We start from the raw sequence: 20,660 nt of genomic DNA on the forward strand, positions 1-20,660 counted from the left end.
CTGGATGGAGATCAGGGATGAGTGATCTCTCTCAGGTGTAAGTGCTGGGACCAGGACCCTTTAGTGGGCACAGACAGCGGGATAAAGTACACCCTCAGCAAATTTGCAGATGACACCAAGTGGAGCAGTGCAGTTGACACACGTGAAGGATAGAATGGAACACAGGGGAAGGGCTGGTCAAGCTCAAGAAGTGGGCCCATGACACCTCATGAAGTTCAACAAGGCCAAGTGCAAGGTCCCGTAGGTGGGTCAAAGCAACTGCCTGGAATCAATGTAGGCTGAGCATGGAATGGATTAAGAGTAGCTCTGAGGAGAAGGGCTTAGGGGTGTTGGATGAGAAGTTGAATATGACCTGGCAATGTGCACTTGAAGCCCAGAAAACCAACCACGTCCTGGGCTGCATCCATAGCAGTGTGGCCAGCACCTCAAGGGAGGGGATTCTCTGCTCTGGAGAGCCCCACCTGGAGTACTGCATCCAGCTCTGGGGTCTCTGCCATAGGAAGGAGGTAGACTTGTTGGATTGAGTCCAGAGGAGGGCTACAAAGTCAATCAGAGGGATGAGTATCTCTCCAATGAAAACAGGCTGAGAGTTGGGTTGTTCAGCCTGGAGAAGAGAAGGCTCTGGGGAGACCTCACTGTGGCCTTTCAGTACTGAAAGGGGACTTATAAAAAAGATGGGGACAGAGTTTTTGGTAGGCCCTATTGTGATAGGACAAGGGGTAATGGTTTTAAACTTAAGTACATTAGATTCAGACTAGATATAAGGATAATTTAGATGTAAAAAACTAGATTTTTTTACAATGAGAGTGGTGGAACACTGGACTAGGTTACCCAGAGAGGTGGTGGATGCACCATCCCTGGAAACATTCAAGGTCAGGCTGGACAAGGCTCTGAGCAACCTGGTCTAGTGGAAGACATCCCTGCTCATTGCAGGGGGGGTTGGACTAAATGATCTTCAGAGGTCTCTTCCAGCCCAAACCATTCTATAATTCTGTGATTATTTTATTTAAAAGGAAATATTCAGCACATCAACACCAATTTCAGAATAATTTCCATTTGGTTTCAAACAAGGCCCATAAGCATCTGTTCTACATTCAGAGCCTGATAGAAATTAATAATTTCTGTCCATGAAATTGTCTTTGATTTTCCTTGAAAAGCTTGAGCCAGTAAAGATGCATCAGGCAGTTACAATGAATACTCAGATGTACAGAAAAGTTTCTATACAAAAAACATCACCCTGGCTACAGTAAGAAAAAGAGAGTTGCATCACATAGTAGTCATCTGAATTGCCAGTTTTGCATATTGACTAATAAATCCTTTCTATTGTAAAGAGAGGCAGAGGAGCTAAGCTGAGTAGAAGAATGTCATCTCCAATTCGCTGCATGGAAACATAAATGAAGAACTGAGGAAAACAGAAAGCAGTGCAAAAGGGTTCTGGGAATGCAGAAGTGCTAAGGATCAGGAATCTTAAAAGAAATGGCATATAATCTGAGTGAATTGCTCGAATGTGCATTGCATCATTAACTTATATTTTATGCACAGCATAAATATGCCATTTGGAAACAAGAGTGCTTAACTGTTTCTTGCTTTTACCCTGCTGTGTCATAATGTTCCTGTTATTTTAAGGAAACAATGGAGTCTTCCTCTTCAAAAAACTTGGTAAAAGAAAAATTAATATTTTGTAAAATATAACATTGTAGTCACTGCACTAAAACACTGCCCAGAGAAATACGAATTTTTAAAGTGAAACTTTAAAGAGGTTTTTTCTGTAACAGATATTTGGACATAAATTTAACCCCATGTTTATTCTCAGATGATTGCTATTTTCAACATTTAAAACAGTTTTTTAGCAATTAGCTTACTGAGAATCCAGCAAACATTTGGGGCATGCACAGAGGTTCACTCTAAGGAGAAGATTTCTACAGAAAGGTCAGCAAATCAAAGGGCATCTTGAAAGAAGTGAGGTTATTATGAAGTCATTTCTGTCTCCATCCTTCTTTTGATGTACTGTGTATCAGGTTTGGACAGTGATACAGATTTCTAGATTTTGGGTAATGCAGTCACAGATCATATGTGAAAACTTATTTTCCAAAAGAATTGCAGACACAGTAGTCACTGGAGCCTGGAAGTTTGGGTTTGGATGCTATGCAGAACTAAACAGGTGAATGAGTTCTGCATAAAACTGAAATGTAAATCAATCATGGGCCACATCCAGCAGCCTTGAATGCTACTAAACCTAAGGATTGTCCCCTACAAGAAGACATTCATCAGTTCAGGTGTTCTAGTCATGACATACAGCCTTGCATAAAATGTGATTAAGTCAGTGCATTGTTTTATGACTGACCATGTCAATCCAGTGAAGATTATCTTTATTTGCAAGAAATCCACACTCACATCTACCTGATACTTTGCTCCAAGGAAAGGTTACAGATTATCTTTTGAATGTGATGCTCTCTAAAGAATAGTAAACAGACTGATCAATAGAATATGACTGTACAGAGTGTGTACTGATCAATGAGAGTGTTCTTTGGTTTTCACAGTTTGGAAATTAAGTCTCTCTCACATCAGTAGTATAATCTTCTCAGATATTCACTATTGAGGGATTTCCCTTTGGTATTATTTTTATATTTCTTGTGGTACTCTTGTAGGTTATACCTACTTGAAATGGTTAGAATAACTCCAAATACTCTGGATAATTTTCATTATTCTGTTATCCTATAATGTGATACCATAAAAAATACCAAAAGTATACATTAACATTCAAAAATGCCAAAGCTTTTACAATTACAGCAGTTATTTCCAACTTTACCTCCTAGTATTGTCATATATCATGGGATAGTTTCAGTAAATTGCAAGTCAAATTGCAAGATGATTAATTTTTTAAAATGTTGATCCATGCATTCTTGCTCAGTTTAACAGAGTGCAAAACCAGCAGCAAAAATAAGAAACCTGCAAAGCAGTAGGTTGGTTCATTATTTACAAACCCATTCCTACATGATTCACACTTTAGAGTAACTTCTGTTAAATATCTTTGGTATTGCTCTTCACCAAATTAGGGAGCATGAATCGACTTACTAAGATCATAGTTGTAAGTCTAACAGTTTGTGGGAGGGATATAATTAGTAAGATGTCAGGAAACTGGATCCATTGAAGGTCATCGAGTGCTCCTCAGTTAAGATATTCCTGTAGTCATCCCCTGATACTGGTCTGTCATTTATAATTAACTAATTAGCATACTCTGCTTTGTCATAAAGATTTTTTTCTTCCACAGACCTGTAGCTGATGTGTTAGATTGAGCTAATTTTAATATACAACCTGAATTGTGATTCACTTCCCTTTTCTCCTTTTTTTTGCTGCTCCCTTCACACCTGCTCATTTCTACATGCACAGGGGCACAGCATGTGCAAAATGAAATAGTAACAAAATATCACATACTAAATATATATGTCCTATTGAATAAGTAATGGTAGGAAGCATTTAATTTGTGACAAATGGAGCCTGCTGTGGCTGAGATTTATTGCTGTTTATTGTGATATCTCATATGATAACTAGTATGGTGATTGTACTTGAAAATGGGCCTAAATGCACTAACTGGCATTTCACCTGAGAATATATATAAATTCAGCCAGTTACTTCTGCAACTCATGTTCATTCCTCATTCTGTAACTCTTCACATTTTGTGTCCTGACATGTGGGAGGCTGTGTAATAAGACTTTTTACTGTGCACCCTGAAGGGCCATAGAGTCCTTCAGAGAATGCTGGACTTCGGTTTCATAGGACCTAAACCTTCAGCTAAAGTAGTCTGGTCTTTTCCTCCTGAGTAAGACTTTTGTACTTACTGGAGGACCTTCTTGAAAGGCAAAAAGGGAAATTTACTACCTCGAAGTTACAAAACAGTCTGTCATGGACACGTGGGCAGTATTCCCAGCACTGTGTTTTGGTTGTGTTTTGAGAAAGGGATTGTCAGGATCCCTATCACGACATCGATGAGATGATTTCCCACATGCAGCTGGTACTTGTAGATAAACTGTTGTTTTTACCTTGAACTCTACTGAGGAAGGGTGGTTTGATTGCAGAAGTGGTTCTATCGTCAGATACAGAAACAAGGGAGTTGTATTTTGAGGGCTGAAGACTATACATCTAGCAAAAGCTTCCCAGAACAGCTTAGGCTTTGTATTTCTTGCAGCATTACCTCCTCTATAACATACTGGGAATCCTGCCTGGCACAAAATGAGAAAACTTATCAGTAGAGCAGCCTCTGAGATTGGTGTCACTTGGTGAAGAAAATAAGTCCCTTAGGGAATAAAGCCCTTATATCCATACACACAAGGTGTTCCTTGGTGGTGTTGTTAATTACTTACAAAAAAGTTTGTCAATAACCCTGGGCTAAAAATGCGCATTATAGCTTCATCTCCTAAATACTGAGGATTCTAATTACAGTTTCATGCTATATACTGCTCTGAAGCCACATCTCAGTTAACAGAGCCATTTACCTTTCCCGGTGTCACTGCTCTGACACACACTTTAGTGATTGCCTCTTATTCCTGTGCTCACATGGACCTGAGGGATACAGTTAAAATGCTGTACAGTTATGAGCAAGGGTATTGCCTTTTTCTCCAGAAACACAACAGTGCTTGGCTGGTAGAGTAACTCTGACATGCTGTCAGCTCTTGTAAGAGCCTCACAGTTTTAGGTAAATGTGTTCATTTGATTAAGTCTAAGCCAGACATTGTGTGAAAGGAGGGAATCCTGCATCCAGAGGATGCCAAGGTAGGTCATTAGCAAACATCTCCTCAGCTGGACTGGGAACTGTGGAGTAAAGAAAGAGGCTGTGTTGCAAGAATTTCTGCAGGATCCTTCTGCCAAAGTCAAAGGTTCCTTGAGGGGATCTCATCAGTGTATAAAGTACCTAAAGGCAGAGTGCAAAGAGAGCAGAGCCAGGCTCTGTTCAGTGGTGCCCAGTGACGGGACATCCCTGGACCTACTCACTGTGTGGTCTTTGTTAATTTCAAAGTACATCTTGTCTTTTTCTATCCATGATTTCCTACTGTCCTGCTGACTTTGGTTCAGAACTCCCAGATTAGCAGCACTTGGTGATTTCATGGCCAGCCATCAATTTTGTCAGATCACTTCTGTTTGTGAAATTCTCATAAGAAACTAGGTAGTTGTGGTTATATAGGATTTTTTTAACAGCATGTTAAAAAAACCTTCCAGGTTTTTTGCGTCTACTTGTGACATGCTTTCAGACTTTAAAACAGAAGAGATAGAAATTTCTTTTCAAGGAGAAAACTGGAATCTCCAGGACGTAATTTAATATCAGAGGAACCTTTGGAATTCTGTTATCTCCTTGAGCAAAAAAAGTTATTCATGTTCTGTTTCCCAGAGTTTCTGTGTTCAGAAGAAAAAATTTACTTGTGGTGGTTTAACCCCAGCCAGCCACCAAGTACTACACAGGTGCTCATTCATTCCCCCATCAGTGTGGGGGGAAGAGAATCAAAAGTGAGAAAACTTGTGGGCTGAGATAAGGACAGCTTAATAGGGAAAGCAAAAGTCATGCACATAAGCAAAAAACCCCATAGAATTAAATAACAGTGACTGGGGAAGACAAACGCCATCACTCCAAATATCCCCCCACTTCCTTCTTCTTCCTCTCACTTTATATACTGAGCTGATGTCACATGGTCTGGAATATCCCTTTGGTCAGTTGGGGTCAGCAGTCCTGGCTGTGTCTCCTCCCAATTTCCCATTCATCTCCCACTTCCTTACCAGAGTGGCAGTAAGAAAAGCAGAAAAGGCCTTGGCTCTGTTTAAGCACTGCTCAGCAACTGCAAAACCATCTCTATATTATCAACACAGTTTTCAGCAGAAATCCAAAATTTAGTCCCATACCAACCACTGTGAAGAAAATTAACTCCACCCCAGCCAAAACCAGCACAATTGTCTCTAACGTGGCCTGCGTCTGTCCATTGTGAGCTGGGAGTCTCTACCATTGACACAATGCTGTGTTAGCCCCCAGCACATCATTCCTCAGGCCTTTGCAAGTCAAGGAGAAATTTCCTTTTCATTCTCTTGTTGAATGGTGGAAATGACAAGGAAAACAGACCAGAGAGAGTCTGCTTTTTAGATGCCTAAGAAAGTTTAAGTGTATATGTTTGGAGATGGATTTTGCTAAGGAAAGAAGAGGGTGTACTCTTTAAGAACAACAAATGCTTCTACATAAACTAGTTAGGAAAAGTTTTTGCTTTGTGGTTTTGAAAACTAACTAATAACTTCAAAACAAACACTGAAAAAATCAAAGCAAACTACAGGAACAGATGCTTGTATTTTTTCAAAATATTTTTAAACTGTATCTTCAAGCAGAAATTTTTAATTACTGGAAGAGACAAGCACAAAGTAATAACTCGAAGAAGTCTCTACTAATTTTTAGAACATGAGCATGTTACTTACTGCTCTACCCTCACCACATGGAAGAGAGATTTCAGATATATGGAGATGAACAGGCCTCTACGCACAGACAGGAGAAATATCTTCATTGAGCCTCTCCCTTTGAAACATTAACACGCTTACAGTAACAAAATACTTCCCACGCTTGCAATGTGGTCCCACAAATCTCTGCTCCCTTCTCAAGTGAGAACCATTTCTGGAAGAAAGTTCCAAGACTCTTATTTGAAAGCTGGAAATTACCATTAAAAAAAAAAAATCACTGCTATTTAATAACTGCTTCCCTGTGATCATTCTGTTGATTACACGGTCCTAAACTGTTGTTGTCAGGCCCTTTTATACAATAACTCAGTGCTGTTCATCACAGATTTTTGTAAAAACTAAACTTTTCGGTCAATTCCCTCAGTTTCTGGGGTTACATCCCTCAAAAGAAACTCAGAAAGGCAAGTGGCCTCCTGAAGATACCAGGTGTGGAGGGATCAGTGAAGTGTGAAGATGGAATACAGTCAGCAGGCCTTTTCTTGCTTATCTCTGCTAGATGTGTTAGGAGTTAGTGTGAATGAACTTCAGCATCAAACTACAAGTACCACTGGAATGTGCTCCTCTTGGAATTCTCAGAACAGGGTATCAGGAATCCCTAAAACTTCAGTTATTTACTGTGTGAACAGCAAATAACAGGAGGTCCAGGTATTTAGAGAAGATGCTGTGGCTTAAGGGGCATTTACCCTGAAGCACATGCATATAAACCCATGCAGAACTAATTGTAACCAGGGAACTGTCAGCATTAGGAATTGTTTGGAGAGCAGGAATGAGATCATACTCACTGTAAAGAGTTATGACTGAGATGAGGGTGATGCTGTTTCTGTGTTCCTGGGAATTCTCCCGCCAGTGTTAGGTATGCCTGGAACACTGTAATGACAGGCATCATCAGAACCCCAAAATAATAAGCAATTGCAATCATTCTAACCTTACACAGTTCAAAATGTGTTCAGCACAGAGGTTTTCAAGTGCCTACATCAGAGTGAAAAGGCTAACTGCTTTTGCATACATAAAGTGTGACTTCCCACATTAGTAACAGCTCAGATAGTTTTATCAAATCTACATAAATTGTAGCCAATTAAGCTGACAGTGTGATCTGAAATATCACAGCTCTGATGTGATAACCAAACAAATTTTCTTCTAAATGTAGTGCCTCATCATTTTGTTTTATACTTTTTATTCATTTCATTTGATGGAAGACTACCTAATTATGTTTTCACAGCCTTGTGCTCAAGAACCACATAAATTTCTGTACCTCTGTACTATGCCATCTCTTGCAGAGCTGGCTTAATGTGGCATGAGCCTTGTGACTCCTGTCTGGGAGCAGGCCATCTACAAGTGTCATGAACCCTGCTTTGTACTTAGGATTACACCTGCTTCAGCCATCAAATTGCTCCTGTTGTGCCTTGTTTTGAAAAACATCACTCTTTTAGTGCCAAAACTACCTCTATTTCACACTTTTTTGCAAATTTCTTCTGAGAATAATATTATATAATGGTAGATCTCACCACTTGTAGGTAGAATTTTGTATGTAGGTGAGCTCACCATGATAGTGATCCCAACACCAATCGCCCCATTGACAACACTACTGAGGAAATATTATGCTGCAGATGTTGTTGGTTTTCGCTGTCCCTATCTGCTGCTGTTTTAACATCCTTATCCCCCTTTCATTTGCCACAGCAGTCTCAAATACATTGTATTTCCGTGTACTAAGAGAACAAATGATACAGCATAAGCGAGCATTTCCTGCAGGAATATGTATTAGTTTTACTCTCAGTGTTGCTCATAATTTATTTTTAAAATTTTATTTGCTGCAAGTTGCAGCTACTTGAAAGGAAACTCAGCTGAACTAACCTTTATTTGAACTTGGGAATAAGTATAGTGCCTGGTTTTCGCTCCTGCAATTTAGTGGTATGGCTGTATTTGTTTCTGACCACAAATGACTGAGGTATATGTACAGACATGGATTCAATAAAAGCAGAATAAAGCCCTCAGTACTGGTGTTCAAAACTTACTCCCCCACTTTGGTAAAATTGATGTAATATTGCTTTTAATTTAATTATTCGGTTATTCAACTGATAAAAAAATAAATCGAGTCCTTCAGCTTTTACCTCTCCTGGGTCTTTGTTCTTGTTTGTTGCCTTGGAGCAAACCTTGTCTTAAAATTGCTGTTACTCCCACACGGCCTTACAGAGCCTTTCAGGGCACAGAAATGTAATCTCAGAGCAAATAATAGCTGTGGCTGTGAATGCACTTAGGGGAAAAGAGGGCGATGGCTGTACTTACCCTGCTTCCAAGCAAATGAACCCTGGGAGAAGCAGCCTGACCGGTCGGTGCCCGCTGCCCTGGCAGTGCATTTTAACAGCAGTGGTAGCAGAAACACTGCTGTGTGCAAAGAGAGAGAGTGGAGACTGGCAAAATTGCTTTTACTGAGGAAACATCAAAGAACAAAAAGCTTCCCCCAAAGCCAAACTGCTTCTTTACTGAGGGAGGGATGATGACAATAACTAGATGGTGCTATTTCAAAGCTTTCAAAGGTTCTGCCTTTATAGATGAAACCAACACAAAGTATGTACTGAAATGGAAGAAAATACATATCCAAAGACTTGAAACCAAATATTTGAGCTGAAATAGGCAGAATACAGAGGAAAGCAAACCTCCAGATTTTATGTGTTTGCAAATCATGCTGTTCTTGAGTGTAGTATACTTCCCAAAGATTGTTAAAGACAAGGATAGAGTATGTCCTCTGCTAATCAAGGATCTCAAACCTTTTACTTTTTCATTTCACGATTTCTTTGTTTTTGTGGGTTTGTCTGAAAATAGTTGAATTGACCTGTCTCTTTAGGCTTTGAATGGAGGCATTTATTTTGGAAAAAAAAATGTAATCTTTCTCCCTTTTAGTTCTCAAAACAAGAAGAGGTCTCTCTGTGAAAACAAGAGGCATATTTTCAGTTTTTCAGTACATTTTGCTAAAGGGCAAGTGAGCTCAGATGGGTATGTCAGGCATGTACCTTTTTTTTGGTTTAAACCCTTCACTAAAAAAAATAACAAATCAGGCAATGATGTAGTATTGCATCCCTTTCTGCTTTTTATATGCTTTTGAAGTTTTTATTCTGGCACAGCATAGATTTGCTATCATATATTTGAACAATTACCTCTGGGGCAAGTCAGTTCTACAGCTAAGCATTTTCTGTCCAGTTACTACAATTTAACACATAAGTAGACAATACCTGAGCCACTGCTGAGCATGTGCATGCTTCAAAGTCTATGACCAATCACAGAAACCTCAGTGAAGATGTTCATATTCTGCTTCACAGGTGTAGAGAACAAGAGATCGAACCTGGCTGAATATCACAGCTCAGTTGACAAGCAGTAGCTTGCTGGGTCATGTCCAAGTGTGAAGTTATTTGCAGTTTGGTTGAAATTAAAGAAAACTGTTTCTCTAAGGCAGGATGAAAAATAGAGCAATTAGCTCCAACTTCTTCAATGCCTTACTTTAATAGACACCTTAGAGGTGAGTGGAGACTGGCTCTCAGAGATGCTTGTGCTGACCTGAGGCTAAAAGCCTCATTTTTAGAGCTAGAGACTGACCATCCTTCAGCAAAGTAAATGCTTTGGTACCCCATCTGCAGTGAGTTTTGGCATCTAACCATTTTCATCAAAGCAAGCCCATGGTATGAATGTCATGTGCAATGGCATTAGAGTACCTTGACCCAATGGAGCATTCCTTCACATCCCTCAGCAGTGTCTGGAATTTTATTAATGGCACAGGGATTAGACACATGTTGGAGGGAATAATGCAGGCAGCTCCAGGTAGCTGTTATGGCACTGCTGTGTTCTCACCTGCATCAGAGAAGCACTGCATCTCTGTGTCTCCCAATGCCTCTCTTTACCGTGGAGGTATCCTCTTGCATGATATACCAGTGGGTACAACTGCCTGGGCTCTACCTTCTGTCAAACACCTACTGGCTGTTTGGCTTCACCGTTAAAGAGGGGAGTTGCAGTGCCTCAAACCTTGAGGGCAGGCAGACAGGAATGGAGTATAGATGGCCCACAGCCTATGGCACTGCCTTCTGCTTTGATTGCTGTGTCCCAAGGGCTGGATGAAGGCCAGCATTGTCTTCCTCTTCCAGGGTGCTCTAGCATTGCTCAAGGACAAGTCTTGATTTCTCCCAAGAAGAAATTGGTTGTAAAGAGATATAGAAAGTTACAGAGAGAAGAAAATGGAGATAGAGATAGCCCTGTCTCACCTATAGTCCTCTGTGTCTCTGATCACACGAGTCCCTTCAGAAACCTTCTGCCTTGCAGAAACTCACACTTCTACCATCTTAGGAAGATGGTGCTGCATATGCTGTTAAGAACCTTTGAGCCACTTCTGCAGGCAGCATGGTGAAGCTTGTGTGGAGAGCTCTTTAGATACAGCTAACAAAAACAAATTGAAAACAATCAGATTTTCTTCCCTGGGGCTTTGTCAATGTCCTAAGTAAAGCCAGGAGACATTTCCCCTCACACTGGATTTACAGCGTGAACTGTCTCCTCCAGATTCACTCCTAGTTTTTTAAAAAACAAGAAGAAAAATTTGCAAACATACAAGAGAAAGAATGTGCTGGTGGCCCCTCCCTTCTGCTTTGTCTCTGTGACTATCACACATACCCAACCAGGAAGCATGAATAAAGCAGGTCAGGTCCTTCTTTGCCTGAAAAGGATTAAAACCCAGAATTCTTGCTTCCCTGGAGACTGCAGACTACCTTGGCAGGGGGACCCTTTGTAGACTTTGAGCTAAAGCTCAGCTGCTGTGCAGAAATGAATTAAAATTAATCTGTAGACAAGTGAGCCTGATGGCAGTTTAGCACTGTGGAGCTCAGCTGGCAATAAGGAAACTTGCTTCCATGTGCTTTATACTGTGGATTGCGGTGTACCATGTCTAAAGGCTAATTTGTGTAGCAACAGTTTCCTCAAGCTGTGCTTTGAAAGAAACCAGAATGGCTTCTGCTGTGTTCTTGTACAAAGTCTGATGCAATCAGGTAGGTGCTGAGGAGAAAGGTCTCTGCGGAAACCTACCAAGTTTCTGGGTGCTGCTCAGGGTTACATGCCTTCCTGGTACTCAGGTGAGCAGGGTTATCTAAACTCAGGTATTTGTAGATGGGCATGGGCACAGTTTGAGGTTATGGTGAAGCTGGACCATGGTTTTGAGGATCATAGTTTTGGACTTAAGCACTTGCATCCCATTGGCACCTTAGGCATCTAAATTGCTGGGACTCTGTCCCTGGTACTGAGCATAACCCCAGTGCCACTCGGTGCCAACTATACTCCTAAATCACTTAAGTGCATCTCAAAATCCCACTCCAAATTTGAATATTCAAATTGCACATTGTTCTTTGTTAAGATTGCATGGGCCTCTGTGTCCTTCTGCAGTCAGATCCAGGATTTATGCTAATAGAACTGTGCAAGTGCTCCAACAGGAGCTGCTACATGCATGTTCTGAGAGGAGCCTTTCTGCAGAGCTGAGCAAAAGAAATCTTTTTCACAGAATCTGTAGATCATGTTGGTGCAAATTCAACACCAAAATATAATTGATCTTGGGTGCCTAGTTTTTAACAGCTGGTGATTTCTCTCACCTTTTCCTTCTATTTCTCAGTGAAAACATATTTATTTCTTTTCAGTTTGTTTGGTGAAAACACAATTTTGTGTTTTGAAACGGGGTGCCATGGGAATATTTAATTCTCCCATATGTCTTCCACTCAATTCTAATAACTCGTTTAAAATACTTGCTTGTCACAGATTGCAAATCAAGTATTAACAGTACAGTCTTGTACAGGCAATATGCTGTAATACCTTCATTTATGGTTTTGAAGAAGTCTATCTATTCCATGGGAAAATAAGGGCTTATGTTTGAAACTCTAATAAATGACAAAATCCTATAAACACAACATACATATATATATAAACATATATATGTATGTATATACACATAATGTATGTGGTATGTGTATATATACACACATACATATATACATATATGAACATATATATGTATGTATATACACGTAATATGTATATATATATATATATATATATACTGGTTGCTGATGTGAAAGAACATCATGTGCACTGTAGCTGTATGTGTCAAGTCTTAAACTACTCAACAACAGGCAAAGACAAACTACCACACTACCTGAGTAGCTTTGAAGAAGCAAGATAATGCGAGGAATTAAGCATATCCTGCATGGACCTAATGTCAGAATATACAGTTTTCTAGTACAGTCAGTTACATATCAAGTTAAATTAGCAGCCTGCATACAATGTCTTGCCTTCATGCTTTTCCATCTCTGAATAAATCCCTGGGTTATGTACAAGATGGCTGTCAAATTTCCCAGGCTGATTAAGACCTCTCACTTTTCCATGGCAAAGAGGCCACAAAATCAAGGATGAGAGTTTAAATATGTAGAAGAGGCTGCAGAGAATGTGAGCTATGGAAAGACTATATTGGGTTTTGAGTTGGCAATCACTTTATCACCACCCTTCCTTTTCCTCCATTTGCTGTATTTTTTCAAGGTATTTTGCTTCATATGAAGTGCTAAATATTTCAGGAAAAGTATTTGCAAAGTGCACAGAGACCTCTCAGTCTTGATTTGAATAGATTGAAAATAAAACCATAGCCAACTTCCACCTCATCTCTAACTATATTTGCAGGGATGTGAGCATTGTCGCAGGACCTCTCTTTTTATTGCGCATGCCAGAGTTATATTGAAAGAAAACAGGTGGGTGAATAGTACAAAGATTAATCACGGTTCAATTGTGCTGTGATATTATCTGTAGGCATATCAGATGTACACTATATTTATATGGAACAACACTCACTCATACATTATGAATTCTGTTGAGAAGAAGCCATATGACCAGGAGAAAGTAGCATTTTTAGAAACCATAACTAGCACAGAGAGTCAACTGTGGGCTATTTGCAGTACAGACTGGGTAAGGTGGAAGAAGAGGCAGAATTCATGATGAATAAATTGGATATTGCTGCCCAAATAGAAACAGCTGAGTTTTCTGTTTTCTTACTTGGAGAGGAGCCCTTTCTCAGTGTCTCCAAGATCACAGAGCTTTCTGCTAATGCATGAAGAGCAAAGAAACGCATCTGAGAGAGCTTAGGGAAAGGTATTGCTTCAGGTTCAGGAGCATTTGGCTTGTCCCAACCCCAACACCCCCATACTGCCCACCCTTGTCCCTGTAGTGGAGCCACATGGCTCCACACCAGCCTCACAGTTGAGGAAAAATAACGTCCCCTGCGTTTGCAGCCCTGTGAGGACCATTAAATATCACTTCAGCTGACTGGGATCTCTGGACACTTCTTTGTTTTTAGTTGTAGAGCAGCACAGAGCGGTGCTGGCTGCTCAGACAGCTTCGAGCTGCCTGAGTGCCCATGAAATCCCTGACAAATACTGAAAGTGCAAAAACTACAGCAGAGCTACATCCCTTTGCTGAGGCTTCCAAACAAACCCAGATCCTGGCAAAGTTCTCATTAGGAGCAAAGTGGGATGATTCTCTTTGTAACTTTAATTGCAGTTCAGTTGTAAAGTGAGGACCACATGAGGCAGCAGCAGGGGAGCGTCTGCAGGACAAGCCCCCTTCCCTGACTACTGTGGCAGTGGGTAAGGGGCAGGAGATCCTCCATACAAAAAGGATTTGTAGAAATTACACTGCCACATTATTTCCTTTTCACTCTAACAGCAGAAACAGTTAGGCCGTGCTGCTGCCCTTCTGGGTTTCCCGAGCTACTGTAGAAATGTTCTTTTTCACTTTCCCCAGCTTCTTCTCAATAGTAACATATGTCATGCGGCTTCTTCAGCTATCTGAAGTGCTAAAAATGCAAAATACTCTTTTCTGGCAGTCATTTGTCTTGTTTTGACCACAGAGTTTGCCATTAATATAGACGATTTTTTTTCCAAAGCAGTAGTTTTCAAATTAAATCAAGGGGGTTTTGTCAACCCTACTTATATTATGGTTCTAGTACAGAACATTGTCCAAAGGGTTAATGATGAACCTAGTTTATTTACACTGTGAATTGTTGCTAGAGTCTTGGGGGTTTGGTTTTGAGATTTTATTTTATCTTTTTTTCTTGGTGGAAAAAAAGGGGGAAATAACTGTTACAGAGAGAGAAATCCCAGTCAAAACATATCAGTAAATACTGCATCATGGCAGTAACTCTTAGGGGAAACTAGAGGGCAGGCTTCTAAAATACTTTAAGCTTTGCAAAGCTGCAGTTTGGTATCTCATCGGCTTCCCAAAGAAACATTAAGTACCTAACTCCAAGGGGGTTTGCATGTTTAATCAGCTAAATGCTTTCAAAATACTGCCCTGAGAGGGCTCAGGAAGCCTGCTGCATAAAAATAATAGCCGTTGTTGTGTGTCAGCAGCCAAGCAGCTCCTATTGCAAGTCTATTGGTTATTTTACCCAGTATAACTGAGTTGTCATTTCCCTATTCCTCCCTTCGTCTCAAATTTTTGTGTCATGAATTGTGTCTTGTTGTGTACTAGGAACCACTGTGGGTTTAATAGGGTTTTTTTTAATAATTATTATTTTTGTTATGTGTGCGAGTAGTGCATAGCATCTGCATGGGGCTTGGTTCCTCACCCCTTCATTGTGAGATATTTAAAAATACATTTGCAGGGGCAGACAAACAGTGGAAAGCAGTGAACACTCGTGGTCAAATTACCAAGAAGAGCATAAAATTAATAGAAAATTTATTTGAATTTTTTAAAAAATAATTTTAAACTTCTTATGGGCCAGTCTTTGAGTCTGGGGGAGATCAGGTTTACAGTAGAATTTTTAGAGCTTGTAGTTGTCAAAGTCAATCTTGAAGGGCAGTGCTGAAGTGTTTGGCATCACACACCTGAATGAAGGTGCAGACCAATGCAGCAGGAGACTGAGACGAGGCAGAGATTGTGGAACCAGTTTGGACACACCAGTTTTATGTCACACTGCAAAGATGGGCCCTGCCCTCAGCTGAACCACAAAGAAGCAGGAATGGCTGGTGTTAAACCACACTATTTATGGTTTAAAAAATAGAATATTTCTCCACTGACTTGAGAAACTATCTCCAGCATGTTCTGGTAGAAGTGTTGGGCAGGGATTAGGGTTTCCAAGTCAAGCAGACCTGAAGTTGTTGACCCTTGGAAGCCCCCAGAGTCAAAGAGCTGCCACAGCCTCCTGGCCAGCTTCTGCAGAGCCAGTGCAGGGGCTGATAAGAAACTGGCCAGATCACTGTGTTCAATGTTCCATTTTGCATCAGGATAATCACTGAAAGCAAAATGTTTCCATAAAAAGTTATTCCTTCAAAGCACAAAACTTTCCCAGTGGAGAAATGTTCCATCAGAAAAATGTTGGACCAGTTTGACTCTTGGCATACTCTAAGGTACAAAAGCTCATTGCATTTTAAGTAAATTTCAGCAGCCTCAGCCCATGCCAACTCTCAAGCAACAAATCAAGCAAACTCGGCTTTTTCTCCCGCAGTTATCCAACCTGATAATTCTCTTGTCATTTCACCCTTTTGCTTCACTGAAGGAAGAAAGGTCATGTTTGCAGCACACCAAGATGCTGTTTCCTTCTGATTTCATTGCCCTGGAATTTGAAATTCATAAGCAGTCATGATATAAATACATATAGTTTTAATCCCATATTGTGTATGTACGAACAACCCCAAAAATCAATTATCTTCAGGATACACATAATCAGACTTCGTTTTTTAAAACATTTTTTTTTAACATAGTCCTTTCTAAAGCCAGTTTGAAATGCACCTTTTTTTTTTCATGGTCAAATGAAAGACAACAGTCTGCCTTTCCAGGGTTTGAACTCATGGCTTTTGAAAGTCTTACCAGTCAACACCTAGGGCATCAACCTTTCTCCTCAGCCATTAGTTGCATGAGAAACAGAAAATATTTACAATAAAAAATGAATGACAGAACTGGCATCCTGAATACTATGTGAATTCTTAAGGATAATGAAATAAAAATCTTCAGACAATATTAGAGTCCGATAGGGAGTGAAAAATCAGGCAGCATGGAAGCTAAGAGTGAGTGTTTATATGCTTGCCATTGCACATGAATTAACATACTGCACAATCTGCTTTATATTGTGTTCTCTGAATGTTATGATTTATAACAATTTATAAATAATTTATAAACAATTTATACCATGTCATATTTGCAAAATTAGGTGTGGTTACAAAACTAACACAGCAATGCTGAATCATCTTTTCTACATATCAGTAAACTTCTGAAATAGCCTATCTCACTTTAAGTGAAAACTTTGTACCAATATCTTAATTTTCGAATATGAATAACCACTATTAGACTTCATGCTCAGTCTTGACTGATTAACTGATGCTTATGTGGGTCATTAACAACTCAATATTATTTTAATATGTGCTTTTTATCAGTTCCTCAACTTTTTTGAAAAGAAGAAAGCCATTGACTCCACAAATGTCAGCTGGCAATAAAGACCAATGGCACTTTAGAAATGCCATTAGTGAGGGCACATATTTGAGGACTTCATAGGAATCAGCAGCATGCCAGATATTTCACTTTCCTTAGCTTTTGTCCTTGAAGCTCTACCATCAGCTACAAAATAAATATTCTTAATCTTTTGCTAACCATTTTTAATTTAAAAAATACAAATAATTTTTAAACCCTTCTCTGTATGTGAAAATGAGGCAGATACCAAGCAGTGTTGCTTAGTGTTGGGTGTGTGTCTCTGGAAAAAATGGCAGCTTATCAGGAGTTTTAAGTGGCAGCAGCATGACAATAGCAAAAGACATGAGCATTCAGGTGTGAAATCATAGAGCCTTTCCAGCAGCAGCATTTTGCTGTGTGCTATGTTGCATCCAGATTTGTGAGAAAGTTTTGTACATAATTTAGAGTAAAGCTTTAATATTTTATTAGAGAGCTAACTCAAATTAAGTACCAGCGTAAAAGAAGTCCAAGGTCAGCACCTTCCTCCAGGATCTTTTTTGTATACTAAAACAACTTGAAAATCATTGTTCGTAATTTAATTATGTAGCATGGTTATGCAATTTAGAGTTTATAAGGCATGAGGCAGCACAATCTTAAGGGTGATAGCCCGCTCCTACATTGGCTTTTATTGCACTGTTTGAAGGACTACAATAAGACTGCTGAAAGATTTCAACTGGAAGAATCTTTACCCTACCATAAAAATGTCAATAAAGATAACATCATCTTTCTCAAAACTTTAGTCTCCCCGAATCAAATATTTTTCTAGAAAAATAAAACTGAGTGGCCTGAATTTTCACAGAAAAGCACAAGACTTCTGGGGATTTTCAATCTCCTGAGAATGTATGAAAATTTTTAAACTAAACTAGGCACTTTTGTCAAGAAGCTTTGTTTTGTTGTATTCCCAGCTTCTTGTCCACCCCAATTAATTTTCTAAGTAATTCCAACACCCGTCATTCAGCAGCTTCAAACCCTTGATGCTATGGGTCTGGTGCAGACACTGACCATTAAGATCATTACAAAATTTTATAGTCCACGCCATTGACTGAGGATTTGCAAGACTGTGAGATGGCTCACAAAATGTCCTCCTTCACTGCCGGGCACAGCTCCTGGTGTTGGCTGGCCCATGCAGCTGTTTGTGGCTCTCTCTCAGCTGGGTGCCCTTCGAAGGCACGTGTAAAGCTGGTGGGTTGAAGTTTCCGCTGGAGTGAATGGAGGTACCACAAGAGCAGCAAGGTTTTGAGAAGTGAAAAATGCCTTTGGTCCCCCTGCTTTTGCTGCCCTATGTGGGACATGAAAGGGTTTGACTTTTTGGAGCTACAATGTTAGTGGTGGGTTACCTCATGATCAAATGCAAAGGCTGTGACCCCCACACTCATAAGTTACTTTTTAAACAATCCAGGAATTCTGTATTTTAACTTTATAATAATTTGACCATGTTTAATCCAAGTTACACAGTGCAGTACCAGTTGTTATGTTCTTTTCTCTTGTACTTTAGCTGTAGACACAAATGAGGAGTTTTCTCCAAGTCATGTCTGTGGTGGGCTACCAAGTGCTGACTACAGGGAGTCTCTGCAGCAAGAGCACTCACCACCATATACATTTTCTCCTAGCTGGAAGCTTTGTTTTTGGAGACACATCCTGGCTGAGAAACCCCAGTCATGCAATTAACTCTCAGCAGGTGCATTTCATATTGCATCAATGAATGCCTCCTTACAGAGCCTTCACCACTCTCAGTACAACAAAGATGTCCCATTGTGTTAAATGTCACAGCTTTTTTTGACTTTCTTGTTTAGTAATAGATTTTTATTGCTTTTTTTTTTTCTGCACTCAATATTTTACCAATCATTTTTTTTATTTCTAATAGTGTCTAGCCTGGTCCCTTCTGTATATACCTTTGTCCTGTAGACATCACAATTACCAGTCCCTAAAGGGACCTAGCAATATCTTTTTATTTTCACAGTGCACCTCCACCCAGGTGCATTTCTACTGGCTATTTTTCATCCTGTGCCTGCAAGCTGCTAAGTGGTTTTGGTTGTCATTGGAGAAATCAATGGGATTTATAGCACCTCAAAAGAGGTAATAGGCACTTTGCAGGATCAGCGATTAGGCCATGGCTTCCTTACTGATGAATTTGCTACAACCATAATTCCTGAAGTTTCACTGTCTGCTGTTACAGGGAATGAAAATGAAATACAACTAAACTGTCCAAGAAATTCTTTTCAAATCTCAGTGCCATTAATTTTTTGCTAATTAAGCTCTTTAAGTTTTCTGGCTTCATTAACAGATGTTAATGAAGTGTTATTTGGGTGTTCTTGTTAATATGGTCAGGACAATACCTTAAAAAGGGGACCAAGTCCTTGACTGATGCCTACCCTGGAAATCAAATGCTTTTTAAGCAGGGGTGAATGAGAATGGCTTGACATAAACTCCAAAAACAATTTTTCACCTATATTGATAAATTATTGCAAAGAATAATAATTACAGACACATGCATGAACTTAGCAGGGCTTAGTAAAATGCTACAAAGGAAAAGCTTTTTTTTCTTTCAGAAGGCACTAATTTAAAAAGTGCTGCAGCATAGTTCTCATTAGCAGAGGTAGAAAGAGCCTTTGCAGCTCCTCATCAACAACTTTAATTACAGCATATGTATATATTGCTTAATCTTTGCTTCCTCTTATGAATCACAAGTGGCCTTATACTGTCCCAAAGCAACTGAAGATAGGTCTGCAAAACCTTTTTATAGGGATGACACTTCAATTTATGAGAATTTGTAGGGAAAATCTTAATGAAAAGCAGAAAATTGAAATGAAAACTTGAATTTAATGTGAGGTAAGCATATGTTACAGCCATTGTGCTTCAAGACATGTAAACTGTGGAGAGAAAAGTTAAGGGTAGCTCCAGAAAAGTCACTGCAGCAGTAGTAACACCATTAACAGAAAGTATATCAGAATTTATATAGGTTTTCTTTGTAATACATTTTGAAGTGTTATGCATAATCAGTACTTAAAAATTCAGTCTCTTTATGAACTGTTTGGATAGGATAAACTTCTTCGGATGCTTTCCCACCTTTAAGAAATTGTTGATTTTTATCAGTGTCTATAGTGAATCCATAAGCTAAAAAATCCATGCTCATCAAGGTGCTACTTCATCTAAATGACAACTAGCAGCCCACCACATGATATTTTAGGGAGCTTTCTCATCTCAGGCAAGAGATACCCAAACAAAAGTAAAACTGTGACTGGTAAAGCTAAAGAGATAAAAGTTCAGAACACATTTCCATGCTCTAGAGATTGTAGTGTTTGTAACACGTTATAAACCTCAAACCTTTGAAGCAGTACTACTCAAGAAGTAAGGATATTTGTGTATGGGAAGAAGTTCTTTATTTTTCACTGGAAATGCTGAAGTGGGAAGGGTTTTTTCACATTTGAAACTGCTACTAATTGCAACGTTTTAGACTGAGGAGCCACATACATTAGCATTGGGGTAATCAACATCTAGGTTCCACTTACCAAAAAAAAAAAAGGCAGTATAACCTATGACAAATATCATGACTTTACTGACATTAGGTCTTTCAGAGAAAAAAAATTTAGAATTCATATTGGTCTGAAAGATTTCAGTTCGACAGCTGTCATTTCAGAGCCACTGGGCTAAATTGTCTCTCTTTTGCA

The 20,660-nt window shown here is 39.5% G+C and overlaps 1 protein-coding gene across 2 annotated transcripts in view; it reads left to right on the forward strand.

Annotated features, from left to right (window-relative positions):
* The window catches only part of SMPX (small muscle protein X-linked), a 41,161-nt gene that overhangs the window by 13,318 nt on the left and 7,183 nt on the right, over window positions 1-20,660 (forward strand). The gene's annotated exons all lie outside the window — the stretch shown is intronic.

The sequence above is a fragment of the Corapipo altera genome, unplaced genomic scaffold (assembly GCF_003945725.1).
Source record: "Corapipo altera isolate COAL_440 unplaced genomic scaffold, ASM394572v1 0, whole genome shotgun sequence".
NCBI lineage: Eukaryota > Metazoa > Chordata > Aves > Passeriformes > Pipridae > Corapipo > Corapipo altera.